The sequence below is a fragment of the Aedes aegypti genome, chromosome 3 (genome assembly GCF_002204515.2).
Source record: "Aedes aegypti strain LVP_AGWG chromosome 3, AaegL5.0 Primary Assembly, whole genome shotgun sequence".
Classification (NCBI taxonomy): Eukaryota; Metazoa; Arthropoda; class Insecta; order Diptera; family Culicidae; genus Aedes; species Aedes aegypti.
The window spans coordinates 215687557-215708844 of record NC_035109.1 but is presented as its reverse complement, the minus strand read 5'-3'; the positions used below and the strand labels follow the sequence as shown (position 1 = coordinate 215708844).

The 21288-nt window shown below is 34.8% G+C and overlaps 1 protein-coding gene across 1 annotated transcript in view; it reads left to right on the top strand.

The window, feature by feature from the left end:
- LOC5570041 overlaps positions 1–21288 on the top strand; it is an 85391-nt gene that overhangs the window by 690 nt on the left and 63413 nt on the right. The window lies entirely within an intron of this gene.

The following is a 21288-nucleotide window of genomic DNA, read 5'->3' as shown; positions in this document are numbered from 1 at the left end:
TTGAGAAGGAATCATGTTGTGTGAGTAGTGTATAGTGAAACGAAGTCCTCACAGTGTATCCAAACGAAAGTGATAGATCAACACATATTGATATAGATGATGCATCATGATCGATGTGAGGTTTTTAGTTATATATGACATTGCATCATGATGCTTTTTACAGCACGAATCGTACATTAGGGCCCAAATAAAAATGTCAAAACTGAAAAATATTTTAATTCAAAAGAATAACAGCCTCCTTATTTGCTAAATAAACAGCTGTGTGTTTTTTTTTAGATTTGTTGATTTTAACGGAGAAAACCGCATTTTTATTTTGCACATTCGCTTTTTGACGTTAACTACGTCTTACGGCAAAATATTTACTGGATGTCAATTAAAAATCTAAAATTTAACGACCGTCACGAAATTATGTTAGTCGTTTCCACTTCATTGGTATTTTTCGGTGACGGGTAATGATTTCTGATATAGAAATTTTACGTTTCAACCTAATTTATTTCGGTCATCTTCAGAAAAAATTCCGCCGACCGTTCGTCCGTCTCGGCGGTATACTTAATTCTTAAGGACGTAGTTGACAAAATTTTCTTTGTTTGCTGTGAGAACTGTCACAACATTGCTTTTGTTTGCTGTGAGAATCCAAATATAAACAGAATTGCTGCAAAACAACCACTTCCTTGTTGGCCTGCTGTTGACCGAAAGCTCAATAACGTCAAACAAACATCGATACGTTTTCATTCTGAGGAAATCGACTTGTGTAAGATTGATTGTGCGTTGGTGTTCGTGGCAGTTTACTTGGGGACCTCTATACACAGGTACTGGATTGCCAAAAATTTGCACACAAACACATCCGCGTTTGTAATGAAATATTCTTATTTTTATTCTGCAGTCCGATATTTCAGCAAAATTTGTTCAGCTCAACTATTCTGTACATGTAAAATTTGATTATCTTGCGTTTGGAATTGATTTTAAGCAAAAACCACCTCACATAAAATTTATGCCAATTTTTTTTTATCCAGTATAATAATAAAACCATAACCATAAACGTGTGGGTAACGAAGAGAATAATATAATTATACTATAACTATGTTAAACCATTTGTTTAAAGTCCAAATTCATTGAAAATTTATTGAAGAAGTGATACGATATGAAGTAAACTTCATTACTATGTTTTTTTTTTTCTATTCTCAGTGATATTATGCGTGGCGCGAAAAATTCTCACGCCGACAAGAATTACAAAAATATTTCTGAATAAATTTTTGAAGGTATTTTTGAAAGAATTATTTAAGGATTTCCGTAAAAATCGGAAAGAGTCCCATGAGAATTTACGGAAGAATAATAAATGGATTTTTGAATGTATTTCATAGTGATATCCAAAATAATCCCAGAAGTTATTTTGGAAGAATCCTTTTAAATTCCCAGGGTTTTTGAAAAATTCACTAATACATCGGGAAGAATTCCTAACAATTTCCGGAATAATTCCAGAGCGATGTCCGGAAGAACTCCAGAAAGATTTACGGAAGAATTTCAAACTGAATTTCCGGAACTATTTCAGAGTAACTTTTATGAGAGTATTAGAAAGATTTTCGTAAGGAGTTGAATTCGTGAAGTCCAAGCAAGCGGATTCGGTTTATGCGTCGCCTGAGTGAAATGTGTTATTTTTGGTTCCCAGTTTTTGCGTGTTGATGCCGAAATTGTTACTTCAGTTGAGGATGGATTACCAACTTTTGAGTTCGTTTCATGCTTGTGCAAATACAAATTTGTATCATGGCAATGTTTTATTTATTCAATTGTTAAACAAACTATGGATGGTTCGTCACTGTAAGTGTCGACATAAGCCTTTATTTCTGTTAGACGAAATGAGCTACTTGTACAAATTATTTTATTTATTTATCGCAATTACTAAAAATAACCTATGAACAGTCGTCATTAGAATTGTCGACGCACATTGAAGATAACTTATTCAAATCGAAGCTACATGAAGCGCATCGCTTACCAAGGTGAATCCTGAGCATGTGGCTTTTGATCACTTTCAAAACTCCTTCCTGCGAAAACCATGAAGATGCAGCAGAGGCAATCTCGGTCTCTAGTAGCAATGGACGTCACACTATCATTCCTACCCTTCCCCGATGACCGTAAGGACATGGCCGGTGCCGTTATTGACATTACTAAGTTTGGAGTCCTCGAAATTGTACATTTAAGATGGTATGCTACTCCTAAGCTACTTCTGTTGATTCCCTGTACAATTTTGGTTATTCCTGTCAATCACAGAGTAGCAACTATGAATTGTACGGTCATCAATGCTTATGCTTATGTTAGTATCATATATATAAAATCCCAGAGTTGTCTGTCTGTCAGTAACGCTTTGAAATGTTTCATCGAAAAGTTTCGTTGAGCACTACAATTGCAATTCAAGAGCACTACAACGGTCACTTTTAATATTAGAACATTACAATTGCAAATTGTGGTGCACTACAATAGCTCTTTGACAGAATATTCTGGAGCTTTCTGGAACATCGTTCATTCCAATTCGTAGAATATTCTCGAACATTTCACTATTGTCGTCTGGTTAGGGATCAATTTTAAGCAAATTATGATTCGGTCGAACTTGAATCGGGTTGCAGTTGAAACATGTGAAACGGGTCTCTTCAGTTCCAACTCAGGTTCAAAAACGAGTTCGACATATGTGAAAGCAAGATAAACATGAATGAGATAAATGTGCGCCAAATATTCGAGATTTGTTAATTTATAGTGAAACCTCCATGAGTCGATGTTCCATGACTCGATATCGACTCATGGATGCATAGGGTAGGTGTACCAGTTATGGACATAGTGGTTCCCTATTTCGCCATACGTGATTACTTTCATGTCTTCAAATTTTGAAAAATTTTGTGTGTTGCAATAGTTAGATTTAAGATAGATCTTAATGTTAAAACATTCAAAAAGATTTTAAATGTGAAAGTTATCAAAATTACACATATGGCCAAATAGGGAACCACTATGGCCATAACTGGTACAGTTTCCCTACTTAAAACAAAATTTTATGCTTACTGTTATGATCCCTTAAAACAGCTTTCCAAAACATTCCTGTTCCATGACTCGATATTTCCCTGAGTCGATGGTCTTTTCACCACAACTGAGATTTTGAAAAATGACAATTACATCAGCTTTTCGGGAGTATATGCTAGAATTTTTGGTAAGATTCTACTCTCTAATTCATAGAATATTCTGGAACTTTTGAAATATTTCACAACAGAAAGAAAACTACAACAGCATATAAGGTCATAATTATTTCATATCAGAACACTACAACAGTATTGAGGCCACGTGCTCGATGGAGTATGGCCAGAGTATAAATTTAGGCGATTTTGTGGTCATCAGTATCAAGCGATTTGAAAGATTATACGTAGCTATTCACTTTAAAATTTCGTTGGAACGTGGCTAGCCAAATCAGGTAAGCTAGTTAGAAAGATTTTCGTGAGCATCTTAGTGGCATTTTTTAAGAGTCCCAGAGGGCTGTCCGTAAGTATTCTTAAGGGATTTTTTTTTATTTGAAATCAAGAGTGATTTTCTGAAGATTAACTAACAAATAAAGAAAAAAAAAAACAAGAAGAATCATAGGGAGATTGTATCAGAACAATTCCAAACGAATATTCGAAATTTTCCCAGAAAGATTTCTGGAAAAACTTTAACAGGATTTCCGATAGAATTGAGGAAGGATTTCTCGCGAAACATTACTAAAGGACCTATGTACAAATGAGAGGCTCTCTTTGTTTACTTTCTCTTTGATTAATTACTGAGTCACATTAACCTCTTCTGTTGCGTTTTTTGTATGAAACGCTAGTCAAGGAAATTTCCTTTCGATCTGTAGTGAAAAACTTCCCAAAAGCTTTACTTTTTCACTGTTATAATCGAAAGAGAGCGAGACAGGAGAGAATCTCATTTGTAATAGGTCCTTTAGTAACGTTTCGCGAGATTTCTAGGAAAGCGCCACGAGGATTTCCAAACAATGTTTGAGGAGTTTTCGGAAGAATTTCTAAGAATATTCCTGAAAAATATCTCCATAGTACAATTTCTATAAAAAAGGTTGTCAAAAAAAACCCAATAGTTATCTGGAAGAATTTCAATATGATTTCCGGAAGTATTCCATAGGTTTTTTCGGAAAAATCCCAAAAATTTGAACGGAATGATCTGTTTTTATGGAAACATTTCAGAGGTTTAATTTAATAATTTCTTATGAATTTCCGGAAGAATCCTGAGATAGAATTGTAAGAAACCCCGAAAGATTTCTTGAAAAATCTCCAAAAGATATTCAAAAGAATCCCAGATCTTCTTAAACAATTCCGTCCCTCAGGAAAGCAACCATAGAAACATTTTCGGCAGAATTCCAGAGAAATTTCACGAAGAAAAAAACTGGAAGCATTTCCATAACAATCAAAGAGGAATTTTCAATATGATCCAAACGAAGAATCACAGCGATCAGAAAGACAACTTAAATAGTTTCAGAAGGATTTCCGAAAAAAAACTAAAAGGAATTTCTGAGAGATTTCTGGAAGAATCTCAGAAAAGTTTTTCTGAAGAATCGCATAGGGATTTTCGGAAGGTTATCTGAAAGATTTTCTGTAGTATCATAAAGCAATTGCAAGAAGAATTCTAGAAACATTTCTGGAATAATCGAAAAAGGATTTTTGGACGGAACAACTCGAGATAGGTTGATGAAAGAACTATAGAGAGATTTCCCGATAATTTCAGAAGGATTTCATTTATTTCTATGAGGATTACCAGAAGACTTCAGAGATTTTTGGGATAATTCCAGAGAAATTTACGGAATAATTGATGAGGGGTTCCAGGAAGAATCTCAGTGAGATTTTCCGAAGAATCTCAGGAGGATTTTTCAGAGGAATCCCAGAGAGCCGTGGAATTTCTTGAAGAATCCTGAAGCGATTCAATTTATAATCTTAGATGAACTTCCAAAAGAATCCCAGAATAAATGTAAGAATAATATAAAACAATCATTAAAATATTTAGTTAATTGATGACTTTTTTTCTTAGTGTTCAATCACAATGAATTGTATTTTTTTTTTCGTGCACTATTTCGAGAAATGAATCATGGTGCAACAACCGCGCTACATTCGATTAATCCTGTGCAACAAAAATTGTCGGCGTTTTCCGTCAAATTTGCTCATCAAAACCATTTTGATGAATAAAACAACACAGCTAAGGGGACGACGATTCACTATTTCAAATCAAAGGCAGAACATGTCTTTACAGAGGGACATACAATAGGGTCCTTAAGCCCAGTCCCAATTTTAGTACCAAACGTTTAAATATAGTCCAGAAACACATATTTACTAAATTTTTAAATGATTTCGTTGGTTTAAGCCTAAACATTTTTTACGGTTTTTCAGATTTTGTCTCACCTCTTCGTTTTTAGCTTACCATACTGGAAATTAATTTGCATAATTTTGTTTTTTTTTTCACACAATAATCTGATAATAATGAGATATCTTACGCGCCATACAATTTATTTTGGATTTTCATACAAAAAATCTTATCATGGGGGGAGGGGGGTTGAAAAATCCCGAAAAATGTCTTACGTAATTAATGGATCGCCCCTAAACTAAATGAAATGCTGTCCTTTCCCTTTGGTAGTAGAAGGAAAAATATATCGGGGTAATTTTCCTACAAAAAATGGTATTTGTTCAGAAGAACGTTCACAATGTACTCAACTTCTGATAGAACATTTTTGTTTTAACACTAATGGCATGAAAGAGGAGATTCTGAGTTTCTATTGGATGTATGACACTGTGCAATCTTCAGGTAAATTGTTCTGAATTTGAAATGCCAACTAAGATATTTGAAAGAGATGTCATTGTAAATTTCATGCATTTCACATTTTAATAGTATTGTTTTTTCCTCTCAATTATATTTTTATATGACCAGTAGCGCAACCAGGATTTGGCTTTAGGGGTTTATATCCTTATAAACGCTGCTGTTTTTTTTTAATTTTTGAATGTTTGAACTTTTTTCATGCTGCAACTTTAGAAAATTTCAACATAACGGGAAAGCGACATTTTACTTTTCTTTTCAGAGAGCCAGTAACAGCACATAAGATTCACAACAATGCTGAAGTAAGCGAAATCAGCAATCATACGGAAAGTGATTGTCTTTGCAGCTTCATCAGGATGTAGCTTGGGATTCATTCGATTTCATCCAAAACGATCGGTGCGTTTTTCCACTTACGGGTCGTAATCTGGTGTTTAGTTCAAACGCGTTCTCCTTTTTTCAACTATTCTAAAGTACCGTACCGTCGATTTCTTTTTTTTTACGGACCACTAATATTGGTCGTTTTTTACACGTTTTGACGTTGGATAACGTCTTACGGCAACATACTGGGGTACAATTTCGAAAAACGAAAAATCGCTCGCGTCACGAAAAGTGGTTAGATTTTAACTCTTAATAACTTACTAAAGCCCGCATAGATTTTCAAGATTCTTGCTCCAATCGATTGGAAATCTTTCTACGAATCTACTCGAAAAATGAAAATTATTGATTTCCATGACTAAACTATTGAAAAATTGGTAAATATTGAGGCATGTCTTATTTTCAATAGAAAAGCACATTTTTCTTGCTTTTATAAGGTTTTGACGTTTTGAAGATTACATGTACCGTAATTCGAAATTGATCATTTTTCATAATTTTTCTTGTCTGTTGCAATAATGTTGGAAATGCCAAACAACTGAATGCAGGAAAACAAGTACGACGGTCAGCCTCCTGGCTCATGTGCCAAAATTTTCTAACAAATGTGTTTTTAGCGCTAATAATCATCCCTAAATAATGTCACTTGTCAATGCGATTATTGTTATTTTTTAAAACGACTCTACATAATAAATATGAGCTCCCTGAATCCGAATATGCTTGCGAAATTCTTAACAATGCAGTTTTTAAAGAAATAATGAATAGTTAATTTCATTTTTGAAAACGCCTAAATGTAGGCAATTTTTTAAGGAAATCCCTGAAATCCAACATAAATTTAATTATTTCAACTGTATGAACTAATTGGTACGAGTTAAGAAGATGGAATTGGGCTCGGGGATATATTTTAAGCATCCTTACAAACTTTACTTACTTTGAATAATGCCGTTGTTGTCATCGCTATCTATTTATAAATGCATGCTAGAGCGATCAGAGTATCAACTTGTCAAACAAAGAGCTAAAACTATTCAGCAACACCCTTGTTGATTATTTGATTTGGTAAGAAATTGTCGATCGAATCGAAATTCGCACACAGAGAAGACTGCAAAAATGCTACCGCCGCCCGACCCTAGTAAGGGGAACCTAGAACCAGTGCTTGCCATTTCTCTCCGTTAAAAACTAATCAACCAAAATTATAATTGATAAATAAATTAATTAATTAATCAATTAATAGTAATAGATGAAATGTCTCTGGTTGTAACTCTTTTACGTCGAATGTATTGTTGTGGCCCTAAAGAGGGCTGTTATGTTCGAAATTGTGCTAAACTTCAATTTAAGAGCGTTCTCCACGGATACGATGAGTCAGCTGAATTTCCTTCGGCATGATGCTGACACGCTTGGCGTGGATCGCGCACAGGTTGGTATCCTCAAACAAACCGATCAGTTAGGCCACTCGCTTCCTGCAGGATCATCACGGCCGAGCTCTAGAATCGCTGATTTGCCTCTACATTTCCCCGGATACCACAACGAAGCCGAAGAAGTTCTTAATGGTGCGGAATTTCTTCCACGGTGTGCCAGAAACCGTTATTAACAGAAAAAAATGTCCATGAATTCGGCACCTACCATTCGAAAGATATAGTATTCAAGCATCTTCTCCGTGAATTTGAAAATATTCTAACGAGGGAATCGAAAGTTATAGTGATTTGAAGGTTTTAAGCTATTTTGCATGGGATATTCATATGCTTATAAATATTCCTCAACGGTGCATCATTATTAACTTGTAAACAAGCCAAGTAACCATCAACTTTGCATTAAGCATTCAAAAAATGTGATATCCAAGCATCTTCCCTGTAAATTTGAAATCATAACGTCGAGAAAATCTGAAGTTACAGTGATTTGTATATTTACCATTATTTCTATGAAGTCTAAATTAAAGCTTTTTTATGGCTTTTTTATATTAGTGCACAGAATTTACAAATAAAACTGTCTACATGACTGACACTCGGCATTCAAAAGATGATTATTCAAGCCTCTTCGCAGCTAGTCTGAGAATACTTTATCTAGAGACAACACTACTAAAGTACTTTGAAGTTTTGGACCTATAATAAAGTAAATTTTGAGTATTGAATTACCACGTTCAATGTTTTTACCACTAGTAATTGCAACAAAATCTTATCAATTTGTTGATCAATGTGATTTCATAGCGTGATTGACCATTTATTGTTGCTTCTCCGTTATTACAAGAGCAACTATACATGCACAAGGAACCAACGGATGTTACTTAGGATTAGTCGCAGCACTCGCAGTGTGTAAGTAATGGAATTCTCATTCCTTGTACTAAGCAATACCGCGTCCTGCTGCGTCCGAATACATGTCAATTGGGGTTATGGAATAAGTATTTACGTGATACTATCTTTGAGGAAGCCGTTGGAATCCTCTGCACTTCCACGAGAAGTAAATGGGAGTTTGGAAAACTGGAAGTGGTTATATTACAGATACGTCATGGTAAACAAAACGCTTAATTACAATAGTCCTAGGGATCATCACATCATTTTCACTGGTTATATCCTGTTATACCTCTCTTAAAACATAATGAAGTCATCAATATAATGAATAAAATAACATAAATAGTAATCCTTTTATATGCACAAAACATGACTGAATCAATGTATAAGCGATACCTTCGATGACGAACTATTCAAAGATTTCGCATGATGCAAATCATGTAGCATCAATCCAAAAAGTAATCTATCAGTATCTAAAGGAAAAGTCGACGCTTATAGTATCCAATAATTCTAGGAACTTAACAAAATATAAGGCTTGTTGCTTTTACATAATTGGCAAAACAAGAAACAAAGGTAATTTCTACAATAAACTCCTACTAACTATTCATTGAACAAACACATATATAAACGTATCCCCTCCGCTGTCATGAACAAGATGTGAACCATCATATTTAACTTATTTAATACACTAGCATAAAATGATCTCACTAGTTGATAATCCAACCTCGACTGAGCAACATGGTGCCACTTTCAAATTGTTCAGGTTCGCCAATATGCTTATTTGGGCCACAACGAAACACTGCCCCGCAAAACGCGCAGAAATGAAACAAAATTTACAAAAACGAACCCATTTGCTTATGATTTAACGAAACACTGCATTTCTTCACTGTAAGATATAAGTTGAATGCATATCTGTTAAGATAATATGTGTCGAAATTATTAAATGCGTGTTGCGAACACTATTTTGGACGATTGAAAAAAAATATTAATGACTCCAAAACTTCAAAGTACTCTAGTTATGTTGTTTTTTGATAAAATAATCTCAAACTAACTTCGAAGATAATTGACTACTATATTTTTTGAATGCCGATGGTCAGTCCTATAGACATTTTATTTTGCAACTTACGGACACTTTCATAACAAAGGCATATAAATCAGCCCTAATTTAAACTTCACATAAATAATCAGAAAATACAAATCACTGTAACTTCAGATTTCCTTGACGAAATGATTTCAAATTTACAGAAAAGCTGCTTCGATATCACATGTTTTGAATGCTTAATGCAAAGCTGATGATAATTTGGCTGGTTTACAAGATAATAATGATGCACCGTTGGGAAATATTTATAAACATGTGAATTTCCCTTCCAAAATAGCTCAAAACTTTCAAATCACTATAACTTTCGATTCCCTCGTTAGAATATTTTCAAATTCACGGAGAAGATGCTTGAATACTATATCTTTCGAATGGTAGGTGCCGAATTCATGGACATTTTTTTCTGTTAATAACGGTTTCTGGCACACCGTGTATTCGAGTATCAAAAGGAGATCATGCCAATCATCGTGACTGGCAAATTTAACATCGATTTGAGCAAAGAGGAAAACATGGAGCTCACGGGCTTCATGGAGCAGTACCTCAACCTCAAACTGGCTTCGGAATCCATAAAGCAACCAATATTAGTGGATCATGCGTGGATCTAATGTTCGACCGGAATATTTGTTTGGGGAGCACAAGTTACCGCTTCTTCCATCGACCGATTCTGTCAGTGTTGAAGTGTTAACCGAACCAACCAAATAATAACTCACAATGTCCATAATAGGTCAGAATTGACATGCAACAAATAGTATGAACATTGATCGGATTCATATTAGTAGAAATCTTTCATAAGTTCGTGACGGTCGCAAGCCAGGAAATAGAAGAAGCTAACGTTATCCAACGTCAACTTGGCGGTTGTATCTGGGAAACAACCTCTTACTTTTTTTTTGTTTTGTTTTACGTTTTTGTTTTTTCTTGGAGGGATCGGGTGCAGGATGGGGGGTTGGAGGGTCAAATGCAGCTCGCCGTTTTTATGGCTGCAAAAGTGAAAAGTATTGTATTCAAAATCAACTGTTATTAGAAACCTCAGTCAGCGGAGCAGTTTTTTCCAAAGAAGCTGATAAATCTAAATACAATATTAGTTATTTCTCGAAAACTTATTCAAATAGTCTCAAGTCAAAAAAAGTGAATAAACTTACTTTATTGATCCTACGTGTTTCGCAGACGAAATTCCACATGTTCTGCTCCTACCCAACTAGATTTTTCACTTTTAGGACGTTTAATTTCCGGATTTACAAAACGACGAAAGTAAGATTTTTAACTTTCGCAACCTAACCACTACTTTCGCCGCCCCGTTGTATAGAGAGACAAAGTGACTTAACCACGAATCAAAACAAAACACTACTTGAGCCGATTTTACACTGGTAGAAAAACGTCGAAAGTAAGTATGAAACGGCTTATCATTTTGTTATAATTATTTTTGTTGGAATTTTTAGAAACTACCTAGTTTTTGAACGCGATCTGATTGTATGCAAAATTTAAGCGATGTACACGGCGAAAAAATGTTAAAAAAGTGATTCATTTTAAAACAGTTTTAGAAGACAGGTTGTGATTCTTCTCAATTAGTTTTCTCAAAACTGTATGAAAGTTACTTACGTCGATTTGAAAAAGTAATCGAGATTTCTAATGTCTGGTACGTTTGCTGACATGAAATTTCACTCAAAAGGCTATTTATGATTCGGTGTGATGCAAACGCTATATTTTTTTGCTGGGAGGTTCATGTAAGGGTTTGGACGGCTTGCGCATGATTGTTATAATCACAAAGTGGAATAAGAAAAAAAACTCAGCAATCACAGAAAAAGAAGACCGTCTTCGCGAGTCTTGTGTCAGATGTTCACAATTCAAAAAAGTTCTAAATCCGACATATTTTTCACAGACAATTTAAATTAGCCGTGTTATACGCGTTTTTTGTTTCATTTTTTAATCCGATGACCCTGGAGGGATCGGTTTTGCTTTGAATCTATTTATTTATTTATTTTTCGTCAATCAATAGTAGACTACACGTTTACTTAATTCTATGTTGTATTATATCTTAAGGAATTAAAATATTGTCTTAGCTTTGTTCGCGACATGGTCAGATCAATTTCTGTGCAATGCTGATTATAAAGCGACATCATTCGATTCATTGGGCCTAATTTTGCATAGTTAGTTCGATGATTATTTGATGCAAACAAATTCCGATTTCTTAACTGTCTAGCGGGCGTGTAGAAATTCAAACATGATAAAAGATGGGTGGAATCAATACGCTGCGATACAATATCATTGACAAATGAAATCATGGCTATTTCGCGACGCTCATTTAAAGTTTGAATATCGATAAGCATGCATCGAGCCTCGTATGATGGCAGTGGAAACGTTGTCCAGCCTAATTTGCGTAAGGCATATAAAAGAAATTGCTTCTGTACTGATTCAATTCTATCACCATGTGTTTTTATATGCGGAGACCACACAATACTACAATATTCTAGAACTGATCTTACATAAGCAATGTACAAGGTTTTAATCGTATATGGATCCCGAAAATTGTAGCTAAAACGCTTAATAAAGCTCAACATATTGGTTGCTTTATGGATAATCGTATTATAATGATCAGTAAAGGTAAGTTTAGAATCTAATATGACACCTAAATCTCTAATCTTATCGCACTTTTGAACAATTTGATTTCCTAAAGAGACAGTAATCTGTGGTGTATTCCGTTTTCTGCTATATGTGATTAAATTACATTTTTTGACGTTTAATTGAAGTAAGCTTTTGCTACACCATTTATCAAATATACTTATTTCATTCAGATATATGTCGCTATCTTTGTTGCTATTGATTTCCATATAAAGTTTCATATCGTCGGCATAAATCAGAATTTTAAGATGTTTAAGCACATATGAAATATCGTTAACAAATAATATAAATAACAATGGACCTAAATGCGAACCCTGGGGAACTCCTGATGTAACGTGAACAGGTTTAGACATTTTTCCCTCAAATCTAACTATTTGTTGGCGATCTGTTAAATAAGATTCAATCCAGTTGAGGAGTCTCATCGCAATTCCCATTTTATTGAGCTTGAAAATCAACATAGGAATGTCTAGTCTGTCAAATGCCTTACTAAAATCGGTGTAAAGTGATTCGACGTGGTTACCTCTATCCATTGCATTCAAAGTGTAATTTACAAATTCCAGAAGGTTTGTTGTAGTAGAACGACCTTTATAGAAACCATGTTGTGTATTCGTTATTCTATGTTTTATTTGGCTGAACACATTTTTTGGTTATTGAGCAAAAAATTATTACCGTACAATTGACGCGAAATACTTTTCATACAATTAATTAAACACCACTCGGCTAAGGAAGACCTCTTATTACTAAACTCACCAGAATGAATTTTCACATTTCTCCAGGTGATAATTTGGAATGCAAAACTTATTATTACGCTTTTTCGTGGATTCTTAATTATAACGGTTTTGCATAGGCGGTGTTTATAGCAATCAAATTAACAATTTTACTGTAGTCCATAATAGTATTTTAAAATCCATTTTTTTCTGACTGATTTATAGGAGTCATATTCAGTCCATATCTTAAGACCAATGTTTTTTAATTGAATTCTGCTTACGATACTTTTATTACGTTATTGAAATTTTATTTTGATCCAAAAAAAAACAAATTTGAGATTCTTACACAAGTATCAAACTTTATTTTCCCCAATTTCTTCAGTTTTAGGCTTAGGTAACTCTTGTCCATTATGGTTTATTCAAATTTTCCTGGTAGTAATTGAAATTACGGTATATTCCCCGCTTTTTTCCCGGTGATGTAAAATTCTCGGATATTTCCCGGTTCGCTGGTCACCCTGATTAAATATTCCACTTAATTAGGTTTTCGGGAGAACGTCATTGTTTTCAATATCTCCCAATTTCGCCCCCCAATTTCGTTTTTTTTTAATTAAATGCAAGGGGATGAATAAATCGTCCCATGAAGGTGATTCGCCTGCTTTGGGAATCACTGTCTCAAGGTCCGCTATTGGTATCTGCACCCAGGTATACTATTAAATGTACAGTGTAATACGATGTAATTAGAATTTATGATGTTTACGATTAACACGAGGTTAAACTGATAAGTTCAATCTTAGTATACTTTCAACGCAATTTGCAAATATATGTGTGGGTTCGATTAAGTCTAAAAGCATCTAAGTTTTCTCGTTGAACATGGGACACACAAGTCTTGTTACCCTTTTTTTGAACCTCCGTGCATGAGCTAGCGTAATTGAGTAGAGCACAAGGGAGCGAGAACGAAAGAAATTCTCTTTTCTCATGATTCTCCGTTCGTTGTGGCTAGTCTCACACGATTGGATTATTATATTCAATCACCTACATTTGGGTTGCGCTACGCCAACATCAGCAGCTCTTCATGGCAAAGGAAAGCGGAGCAAAAGTATGTTCACCATCGGGCCTATATTCTCGTTAACAATGATACTGTGCTCGCGGGTTGATTTCCCTGTTTGTTTCGTGGATAGTTTTGTATACATTACGAAAATGTGTAAAGCAGGGAAGAAATATAATATAACAGACTTATGATGGTATGTGTGAACAGTCTGGGTTACTTTGTGCTGAAGAAACACTTTTCATAGAAGTGTAGCTGTGATAGTACTTGAATCAATTTAGGAAATCCAAATTAAGAAATGAAAAAAAAAAATTGAATTTCGTTTTTTAGGAATTAATTTTGAAGAAATTATTCAGTTACTGCTTATCACAATCATAATTTATACAAACACTGGAAAAAATTAACAATGCAGTGTTGAAAATGTTGTGACGTCCGATTTGAAAACGGTCTTCGGCAAAGTTGTAGCTGATGAATGTATCTTACATTATCAACGAACCTCCAATCTCCAAGAGAACATGGGCAAACACTATTACCGATTGAACGATTTTCAAGCTTTTCCCACAGTAATTCCCATATAAACTTTGAAGGGCTTGTGCAGTCTCAATTTTCATCCGAATGAGCTCAAAATTTGGGAGGACACTCAGAATTTGATCTTGAATCGAATGAGCGGTGTGGAGCAAAAACGATTTTCTGAACCACTCTAATGAATATAACCACATCTAAAATTTCAAGAGCACAAATCTAAATGCGCAACCAACAAATTTACAACACGATCGATTGTTTTGTTTTTTAAATTTAAGTTCTTGAAAATTTTAGATATGGCTTGGTTTGGTATAACTATAAGTGTATTTTAAAGCAAAATTTAATGTATTTCTAAGCAATTTTCAAAACTGTCGCGGAGCACCAGTCAAAGCTTGGCGGAGCACCAAGTGCTCCGCGGAGCACGATATGAATACCGCTGCCCAATGTCATAGAAATATTCACATATTCTTCGAATTTTGCAACAATCAAATATGTGTATGTTTTTTCCCATACCTAATAAACAATGCGCTCTCGCTAGGCATTGGATGCACAATAGAACCGTTGTGTTTGTGCACGGGCATCTAATTCGTCCGATAGAAGTGCGCTTTGCGAAAGAGCACCACGTGATTTAGTTGATATCGAATTCAGGATACCTTATGCGTTCATGGCTCCTCTTATGGTTTAGCTAGTAATGCGTCTGTCTAACGAATTGAGAGTCGTGTATTCAATTCCCACAAAGAGAACGTATAAGCTTCTCGCTAATTTCACATATTTTTTTCCATCTAATCCAATTGCAAAGTCTATGTAATGCCTAGATTTTCGGTAGTTCAATGAAAAATGTTCATGTCTCTATTTTTATCTCCTTTCGCTCCCGGTCAACTCTTTAGGGATGGTACACAAATTATGTCACGCTAAATTTCAATTTCTTTGACCACCTCCCCCCCCCCCCCTTTGTCACACTTTTTGTATGAGTCCTCGGTAAATTTTGTAAGGCTTGTCACGCTTGGGTCGACCTCCTCCCCCCCTTGGAGCGTGACGTAATTTGTGCATGACCCCTTACCTACGGACATAATGTAGATGAACACTCGTATAATTGGGTTATCGAAATACATGCAAACGTCTTATGGGAGCTCGCCACTAGAAATCAGATTGAAGGCATTAAATTTGCCCTAAGAAACCAAAATTTTAAAACATAAAAAAAGATTCCGCCATAACGCTATAACCAGGAATCTAACCAAAAATCTTGTGATCTATAGGCACGTACGTAATCGTACGTACACTCCCGTGCATAAGTTTGGGTTCACCCTCTAAAAACATACAAAAGTGTTCTGTCCATATCTCTGTGATTACACGTCCAATTCAAACTCTTTAAGTCGCATTCGAAAGGCAAAGAGTTATTCTTACTTCGTATGTATTTTTCAAGAAACATTCTTTGAACTTTGTATACTAAACTGCCCATAAAGGCATAACTGTCCCATATGGAATTAGTAGGCATTGAGAAAACAGCGCTCAAAGTTTGAAGTTTACATTTTCATACACATGTTTTTAATTTTCTAGTGAATTTTTGAATGAAATATTCATTTAGCTCCACCCCACAGAACACTCATTTTGCTAATATTGATCAGTAAAAAATATAAAGTTGAACATAATTCCAATGTTGCAGTTGCTATTGGGGTTCGAAGTTCATATAGAGACTGTTATGCTTTTATTTTTTAATATGGGACTGCACCAACTTCATATTTTTCCACAACATTTTCAAACAAAGTGTATAAATTTTCATATGCCTAGTGAAGTGCATGTTAAAACATGAGTGTTGCGATGAAAAAAGGTGTTGGTTCGAAAATCTATATGGGACAGTTATGATTTTATGGGCAGTAAATATGTACTAAAAAATTGTAACATTTTTCAAAAAACATTACTAATTTCCTCAGCATTGGATCGACCAAAATTTTAAAACAAGGTGTCTTTAGAATCGCAATCTTATATTCTTTGAAGAGCACTCATGGAATTTTTGCGGAAAAATCTGAAAAGTATTCAAAATCAACGAAACAGTCAGTCAAGTCATCGTGCAAAAGTTTGGGTTCACCCCTCAGTATGGTGTATCGTGCAAAAGTTTGGGTTCACCTGAACTTACTTAAATCTGTGAAATCTCAAACCAATCATGTACGCGCCATTATTTGCGCTCAAAAAAGCTTTAAACTATTAAAATCGGTTGAAAAATGGCAGAGATATTGACAAAAATGATGTGCGTGTGGCTCAGATGAACCCAAACTTTTGCACGATTTGCATCATACTGAGGGGTGAACTCAAACTTTTGCACGATGACTTGACTGACTGTTTCAATGATTTTGAATACTTTCCAGATTTTTCCGCCGAAATTTCGTGGGGTCTCTTCAAAGAATATAAGATTACGATTCTAATGACACTTTGATTTGAAATTTTGGTCGACCCAATGCTGAGGAAACTAGATATGATTTTCAGTGTGTTTTTTGAAAAATGTTACAACTTTCAGTATAAATTTAGTATACAAAATTAAAAAAATGTTTTTGGAAAAATCCATACGAAGTAAGAATAACTTTGCCTTTCGAATGCGGCTTAGAGAGTTTCAATTGGACTTGTAATCACAAAGATATGGACAGAACACTTTTGTATGTTTTTGAGGGGGCGAACCCAAACTTTTGCACGGGAGTGTATGTATCGACCACAATTTTACTTGGTATCGATTATTTACTCGTGTTTACCTGGGTCGATTCATCCCTAAATGTGCCACATGCAAAGTTATAAACGAATGCTCGATAATCGAAATGTGCCTTAAAAGTTGATTCTTGGAAGTACCAGTTATGGCTATAGTGGTTCCATATTAAGCAATGCGTGAATTCTCGAAAACTTTCACATTTTGAGTGTTTTAACATCAAAATATTATATATATCAAACAATTTGAACGCTTAAAATGACTACATATTTGAAATCATTATCATGTATGGTGGAATAGGGAACCATTGTGTCCATAATTGGTACATCTGCCCTACACTCAAAAAAATCCAAACGTCAATGCTACGTGAAAAATCACGTAGATCATTCCAAATTCATTTTACCTCCACTTCACCTGACTAAGATAAAGATCACTAAACCATTCATAACCACCAAATAGTGACTCAGTAATTTTTACTGGGGTCACCGATCGCACTTACGTGAAATCCACGTAGGAGCCTAAGTTCATTTTGACATCTGTACACTCGGTTTTGAGTTCAAATCCTAAGATGGCGCCCGCTTGATTTTTGAATAACTTCAGAAGCTGCTGCTGCTTTAAACTCTATGTAAGATTGATTTCAAGGTAAATATGCTTTGAATACCGAAAAATCTCTGCATTACTCCATATTTTATACCTGATTTATAACCTCTATCAATTATAGCACGTGACGGCTACAACAAGACAGACCAAACTCACAAAATTGGGGAAACATGATTCAAAATGCTCAGATTGACAATAAAAATATCACAATCTTTTGAGTTTGTTTACATTTTCCAATTGGGAATTGGTGTTCCACCAAAGCCTATTAGAAATAAGATTGGTCTTCATTACAGTTAAATTTAATGCAAAACCATCTAGATCCTATTGAATCGCTTCGTAAAGGCGTAAAATCCACGTAGCTCTTACGTGTAGCGCCGGTGAAATGGACGAAGCTTCAAAGTTCATGCGTTCATTCTGGGCTACCTATGATTTACGTAAGAGCTACGTGAAAAGTGCGATGGAAAAAATTCACGTATGTTTTCACGTAACAATGACGTTTGGATTATTTTGAGTGTATATGATTTAACAATGACCTTCAACATACAGGTATACCTCGATTGAGTGAACATTTTGATTTAACCCTAGATCGGTCGCATGCGTGTACTGAGTACACGCACCTTGAAAACAGTTCGCTTTTCATACACAGCTCAAGCGAGGTGGCGCTGGCGATGGTTGAATGCGCGACCGCTCTTGAGTTAAACTTTTTTCATAAGATCGAAGCAATTTTTTTATCTCATATTTTTCGTTATCTGTTCAGTTTAATGTTGATTAGTATATATCATCAGGCTTGAAAAAATAATTTTCGATACAAGGCTCAGCGTTTCATGGTTAGTTTGGTTTAATAATTTATTGATGAAAGCAGCATGTCATTGAAGTATTGCATTCTAGTACAAATTGTTTTTTTTTTCATTAGAATACCATATAATCAAATTGCTCTTATTTTGTTTTGTTTTTGTATTTGTTTATTCAAAGGCTCAAGCACCATTAGGCACAACGAAGCCAGACTAATTTGAAACCATATCTAAATCTAAAAATTTTGGTAAGGATAATGAATGCTGGTTAATGTGAGGCGGACACAACGATGACATGTAGCGTTTAGAATTAATTCAGAATTATTTAATATATTTCGTTCAGAATCCTAAAACGATTCAAAACACCAAAGGTATTTGCTTCGAACCTAGTTTGAAAAGCTTAATTTTTTTGTTAGAACCTTTACAAAAAATCTGGTTGAAAAGTATTGTAATAAATCTATTTTTTCATACTTTTGTTTTTATACCTGATCCCCTTTCCTTATGCGGTTGGAGCTCTGCAGATGATCAAAATTTAGGGAGATTTCTACAGATGCTCTCTAATGAACCGTGTTTATTTATTTGTTCTACTAATGACATTAACAGACGACAAATGTCCCAATTATGTGTAACTTAAAATTAACAACACAAAATTAAAACTGATCGTCCAAAATAGCTGAGCAGATTGCATAAAATTTACGTTTAAGGGGGCAGGATCCGTCATTGATTTCGGAATTTTCAAAAGTAGTTTTTTCGTCTAATCTAAATCAAGAAAATTAGCAAGAAAATATGTTCACTGTATTCTTTTCTAAAATCGAAACACAGTGAACACATTTTTATCGAATCATTTTTAGTTTTGAACAGAAAAACTGCTTTTGAAGTTTCGATGATGACGAAGATTTCGATGACGGAGCGTTGAACGTTAACCATTTGTCGAGATAAATGAAAATGGAATAAACTCGCAACTCGATTGAAAACACGTTGTAAGCCAACGATGGCACATTGTTGACCCAGGATCGTTCGTCGAAAAGGTATCCTCAACATTGTATTACTCCGCTGTGCCATAGGACAGCCATTTATTCTTATTGAACTCAGAAAAGTAGTACAATCAGAGCCTGATTGCCGGAGTAAAACATTTGAGATTCTTATGTTGCTTGCTGAACAACTACACTAACACTGAAAAAAATCCACACGTCAAGGTCGTGTGTTTTGCTTACAGATTTGCGCAATACATCTATCCATGAGAACTTTCCGCGATAAGACTGACAACTAAGGGTCTGTCTCAATTGGTGAATTAAATTAAAATCGAACTTAAAAATGACAGTTCGAAAATCATTTCCCCTCCAACTTATTATTCAAATGTCAAATTTAATTTTTATCTGGTCCAATTCATTTTCGTTCCTCCACATAGAAGGGTATTGTCGCACCGCCACCAAATCGGACAGCGCACAACTCACTTGCAACGCGCTTCAACTCGGCGCGTTTTGAAACTGGATTTTAGCGTAGCGCTGTATTCTTACGATTTCTATCAATATAGCGCACTGTTCAGATGTTAGTCGGACTCTCGGGGATAAAACAAAATCCTTAATATTACCTAGTTTGTATGTTCATGTTTTTTTCTTTGTGTTTTTCGTGCCGGAAAAAAGTACAGAGGAAAGGGTACGAGAAGCAAATTTAATTTTATACTTGATGAAGTTAACAATTCTACTGAGAATTTAGTTTTGTATCCTCCATACATGGCAAACCTTTTGTTACGACATGTCTTGCTGCGTTGTCTAGATGTGTTAGGTATTATGGGGAAGATCATTTTAAATCAGATTTAAATGGCAATATCGATTCAAAGAAGCTATAGCTATTGCGATTCAAAAAGCCATAGATATTGAGTAATTTGTTCGTGATTTAATCCAATAATGAAACATAATCGAATGAATCAATGACAAACTGGGGAAAGTGGGGGAGAACTATGCTAACCAACGTTGATAAGGTGAGGAATATATAAAATAAAATAAAACCGAGAATAAAATATCACTTGGTCATTTATTTAATGCAGGACTGTCAAACGTCCGGAAAGCGGTGGGTTTGAAGATTCTTCTCAAACGTATTGGCCAGTAGACCACAACCACTTACTTCGAGTAAGAACATACCAATTGTTTTAGATTTCAGCTCGGTAATTATTTAAATTATTTTTACTAATCTACTCAAAAACATAAATTATTCAAAGTCCTACACCTAAAATAATCCGCACGTAATATCATTGTTAAACATCCATATGTTTTTTGTAGATAACTTCTAACAGTGCGCACATATACACTCCTCCTAGAAGATTGCATATAAAATCTACCAGTTAGGTAGAAAATATGTGCAGTAGCACATATATTATATTAGTAATAATCGAAAAGAAGTGCGGAACTGTTAAAATGCAAATGCACAGCTTGATTGCAAAAATATGTTTGCGGCACATAGAAACTAGCTGTGGATTATTCTCAGTGTAGTTTCAAATTAATATTTTTTTTTTTTCACAGCTAAATTTAAATTATTGTCCATTAGTATTTTAATGTCTCCAGCTGTTCTGCTCTTAAATCTGACTTAGGTTTTTAAAAAATAACCTGGGCAAGATTATTGCATAATTTCAAAAAAGACTATCACAATATCTAGCATGATGCTGAGCAGCAATTATATTCTTTCATTTTTTTCTGAAATTATTTCCTTCATTTTCTGATTTTTGCGAGATTTCATACGAATATTTGT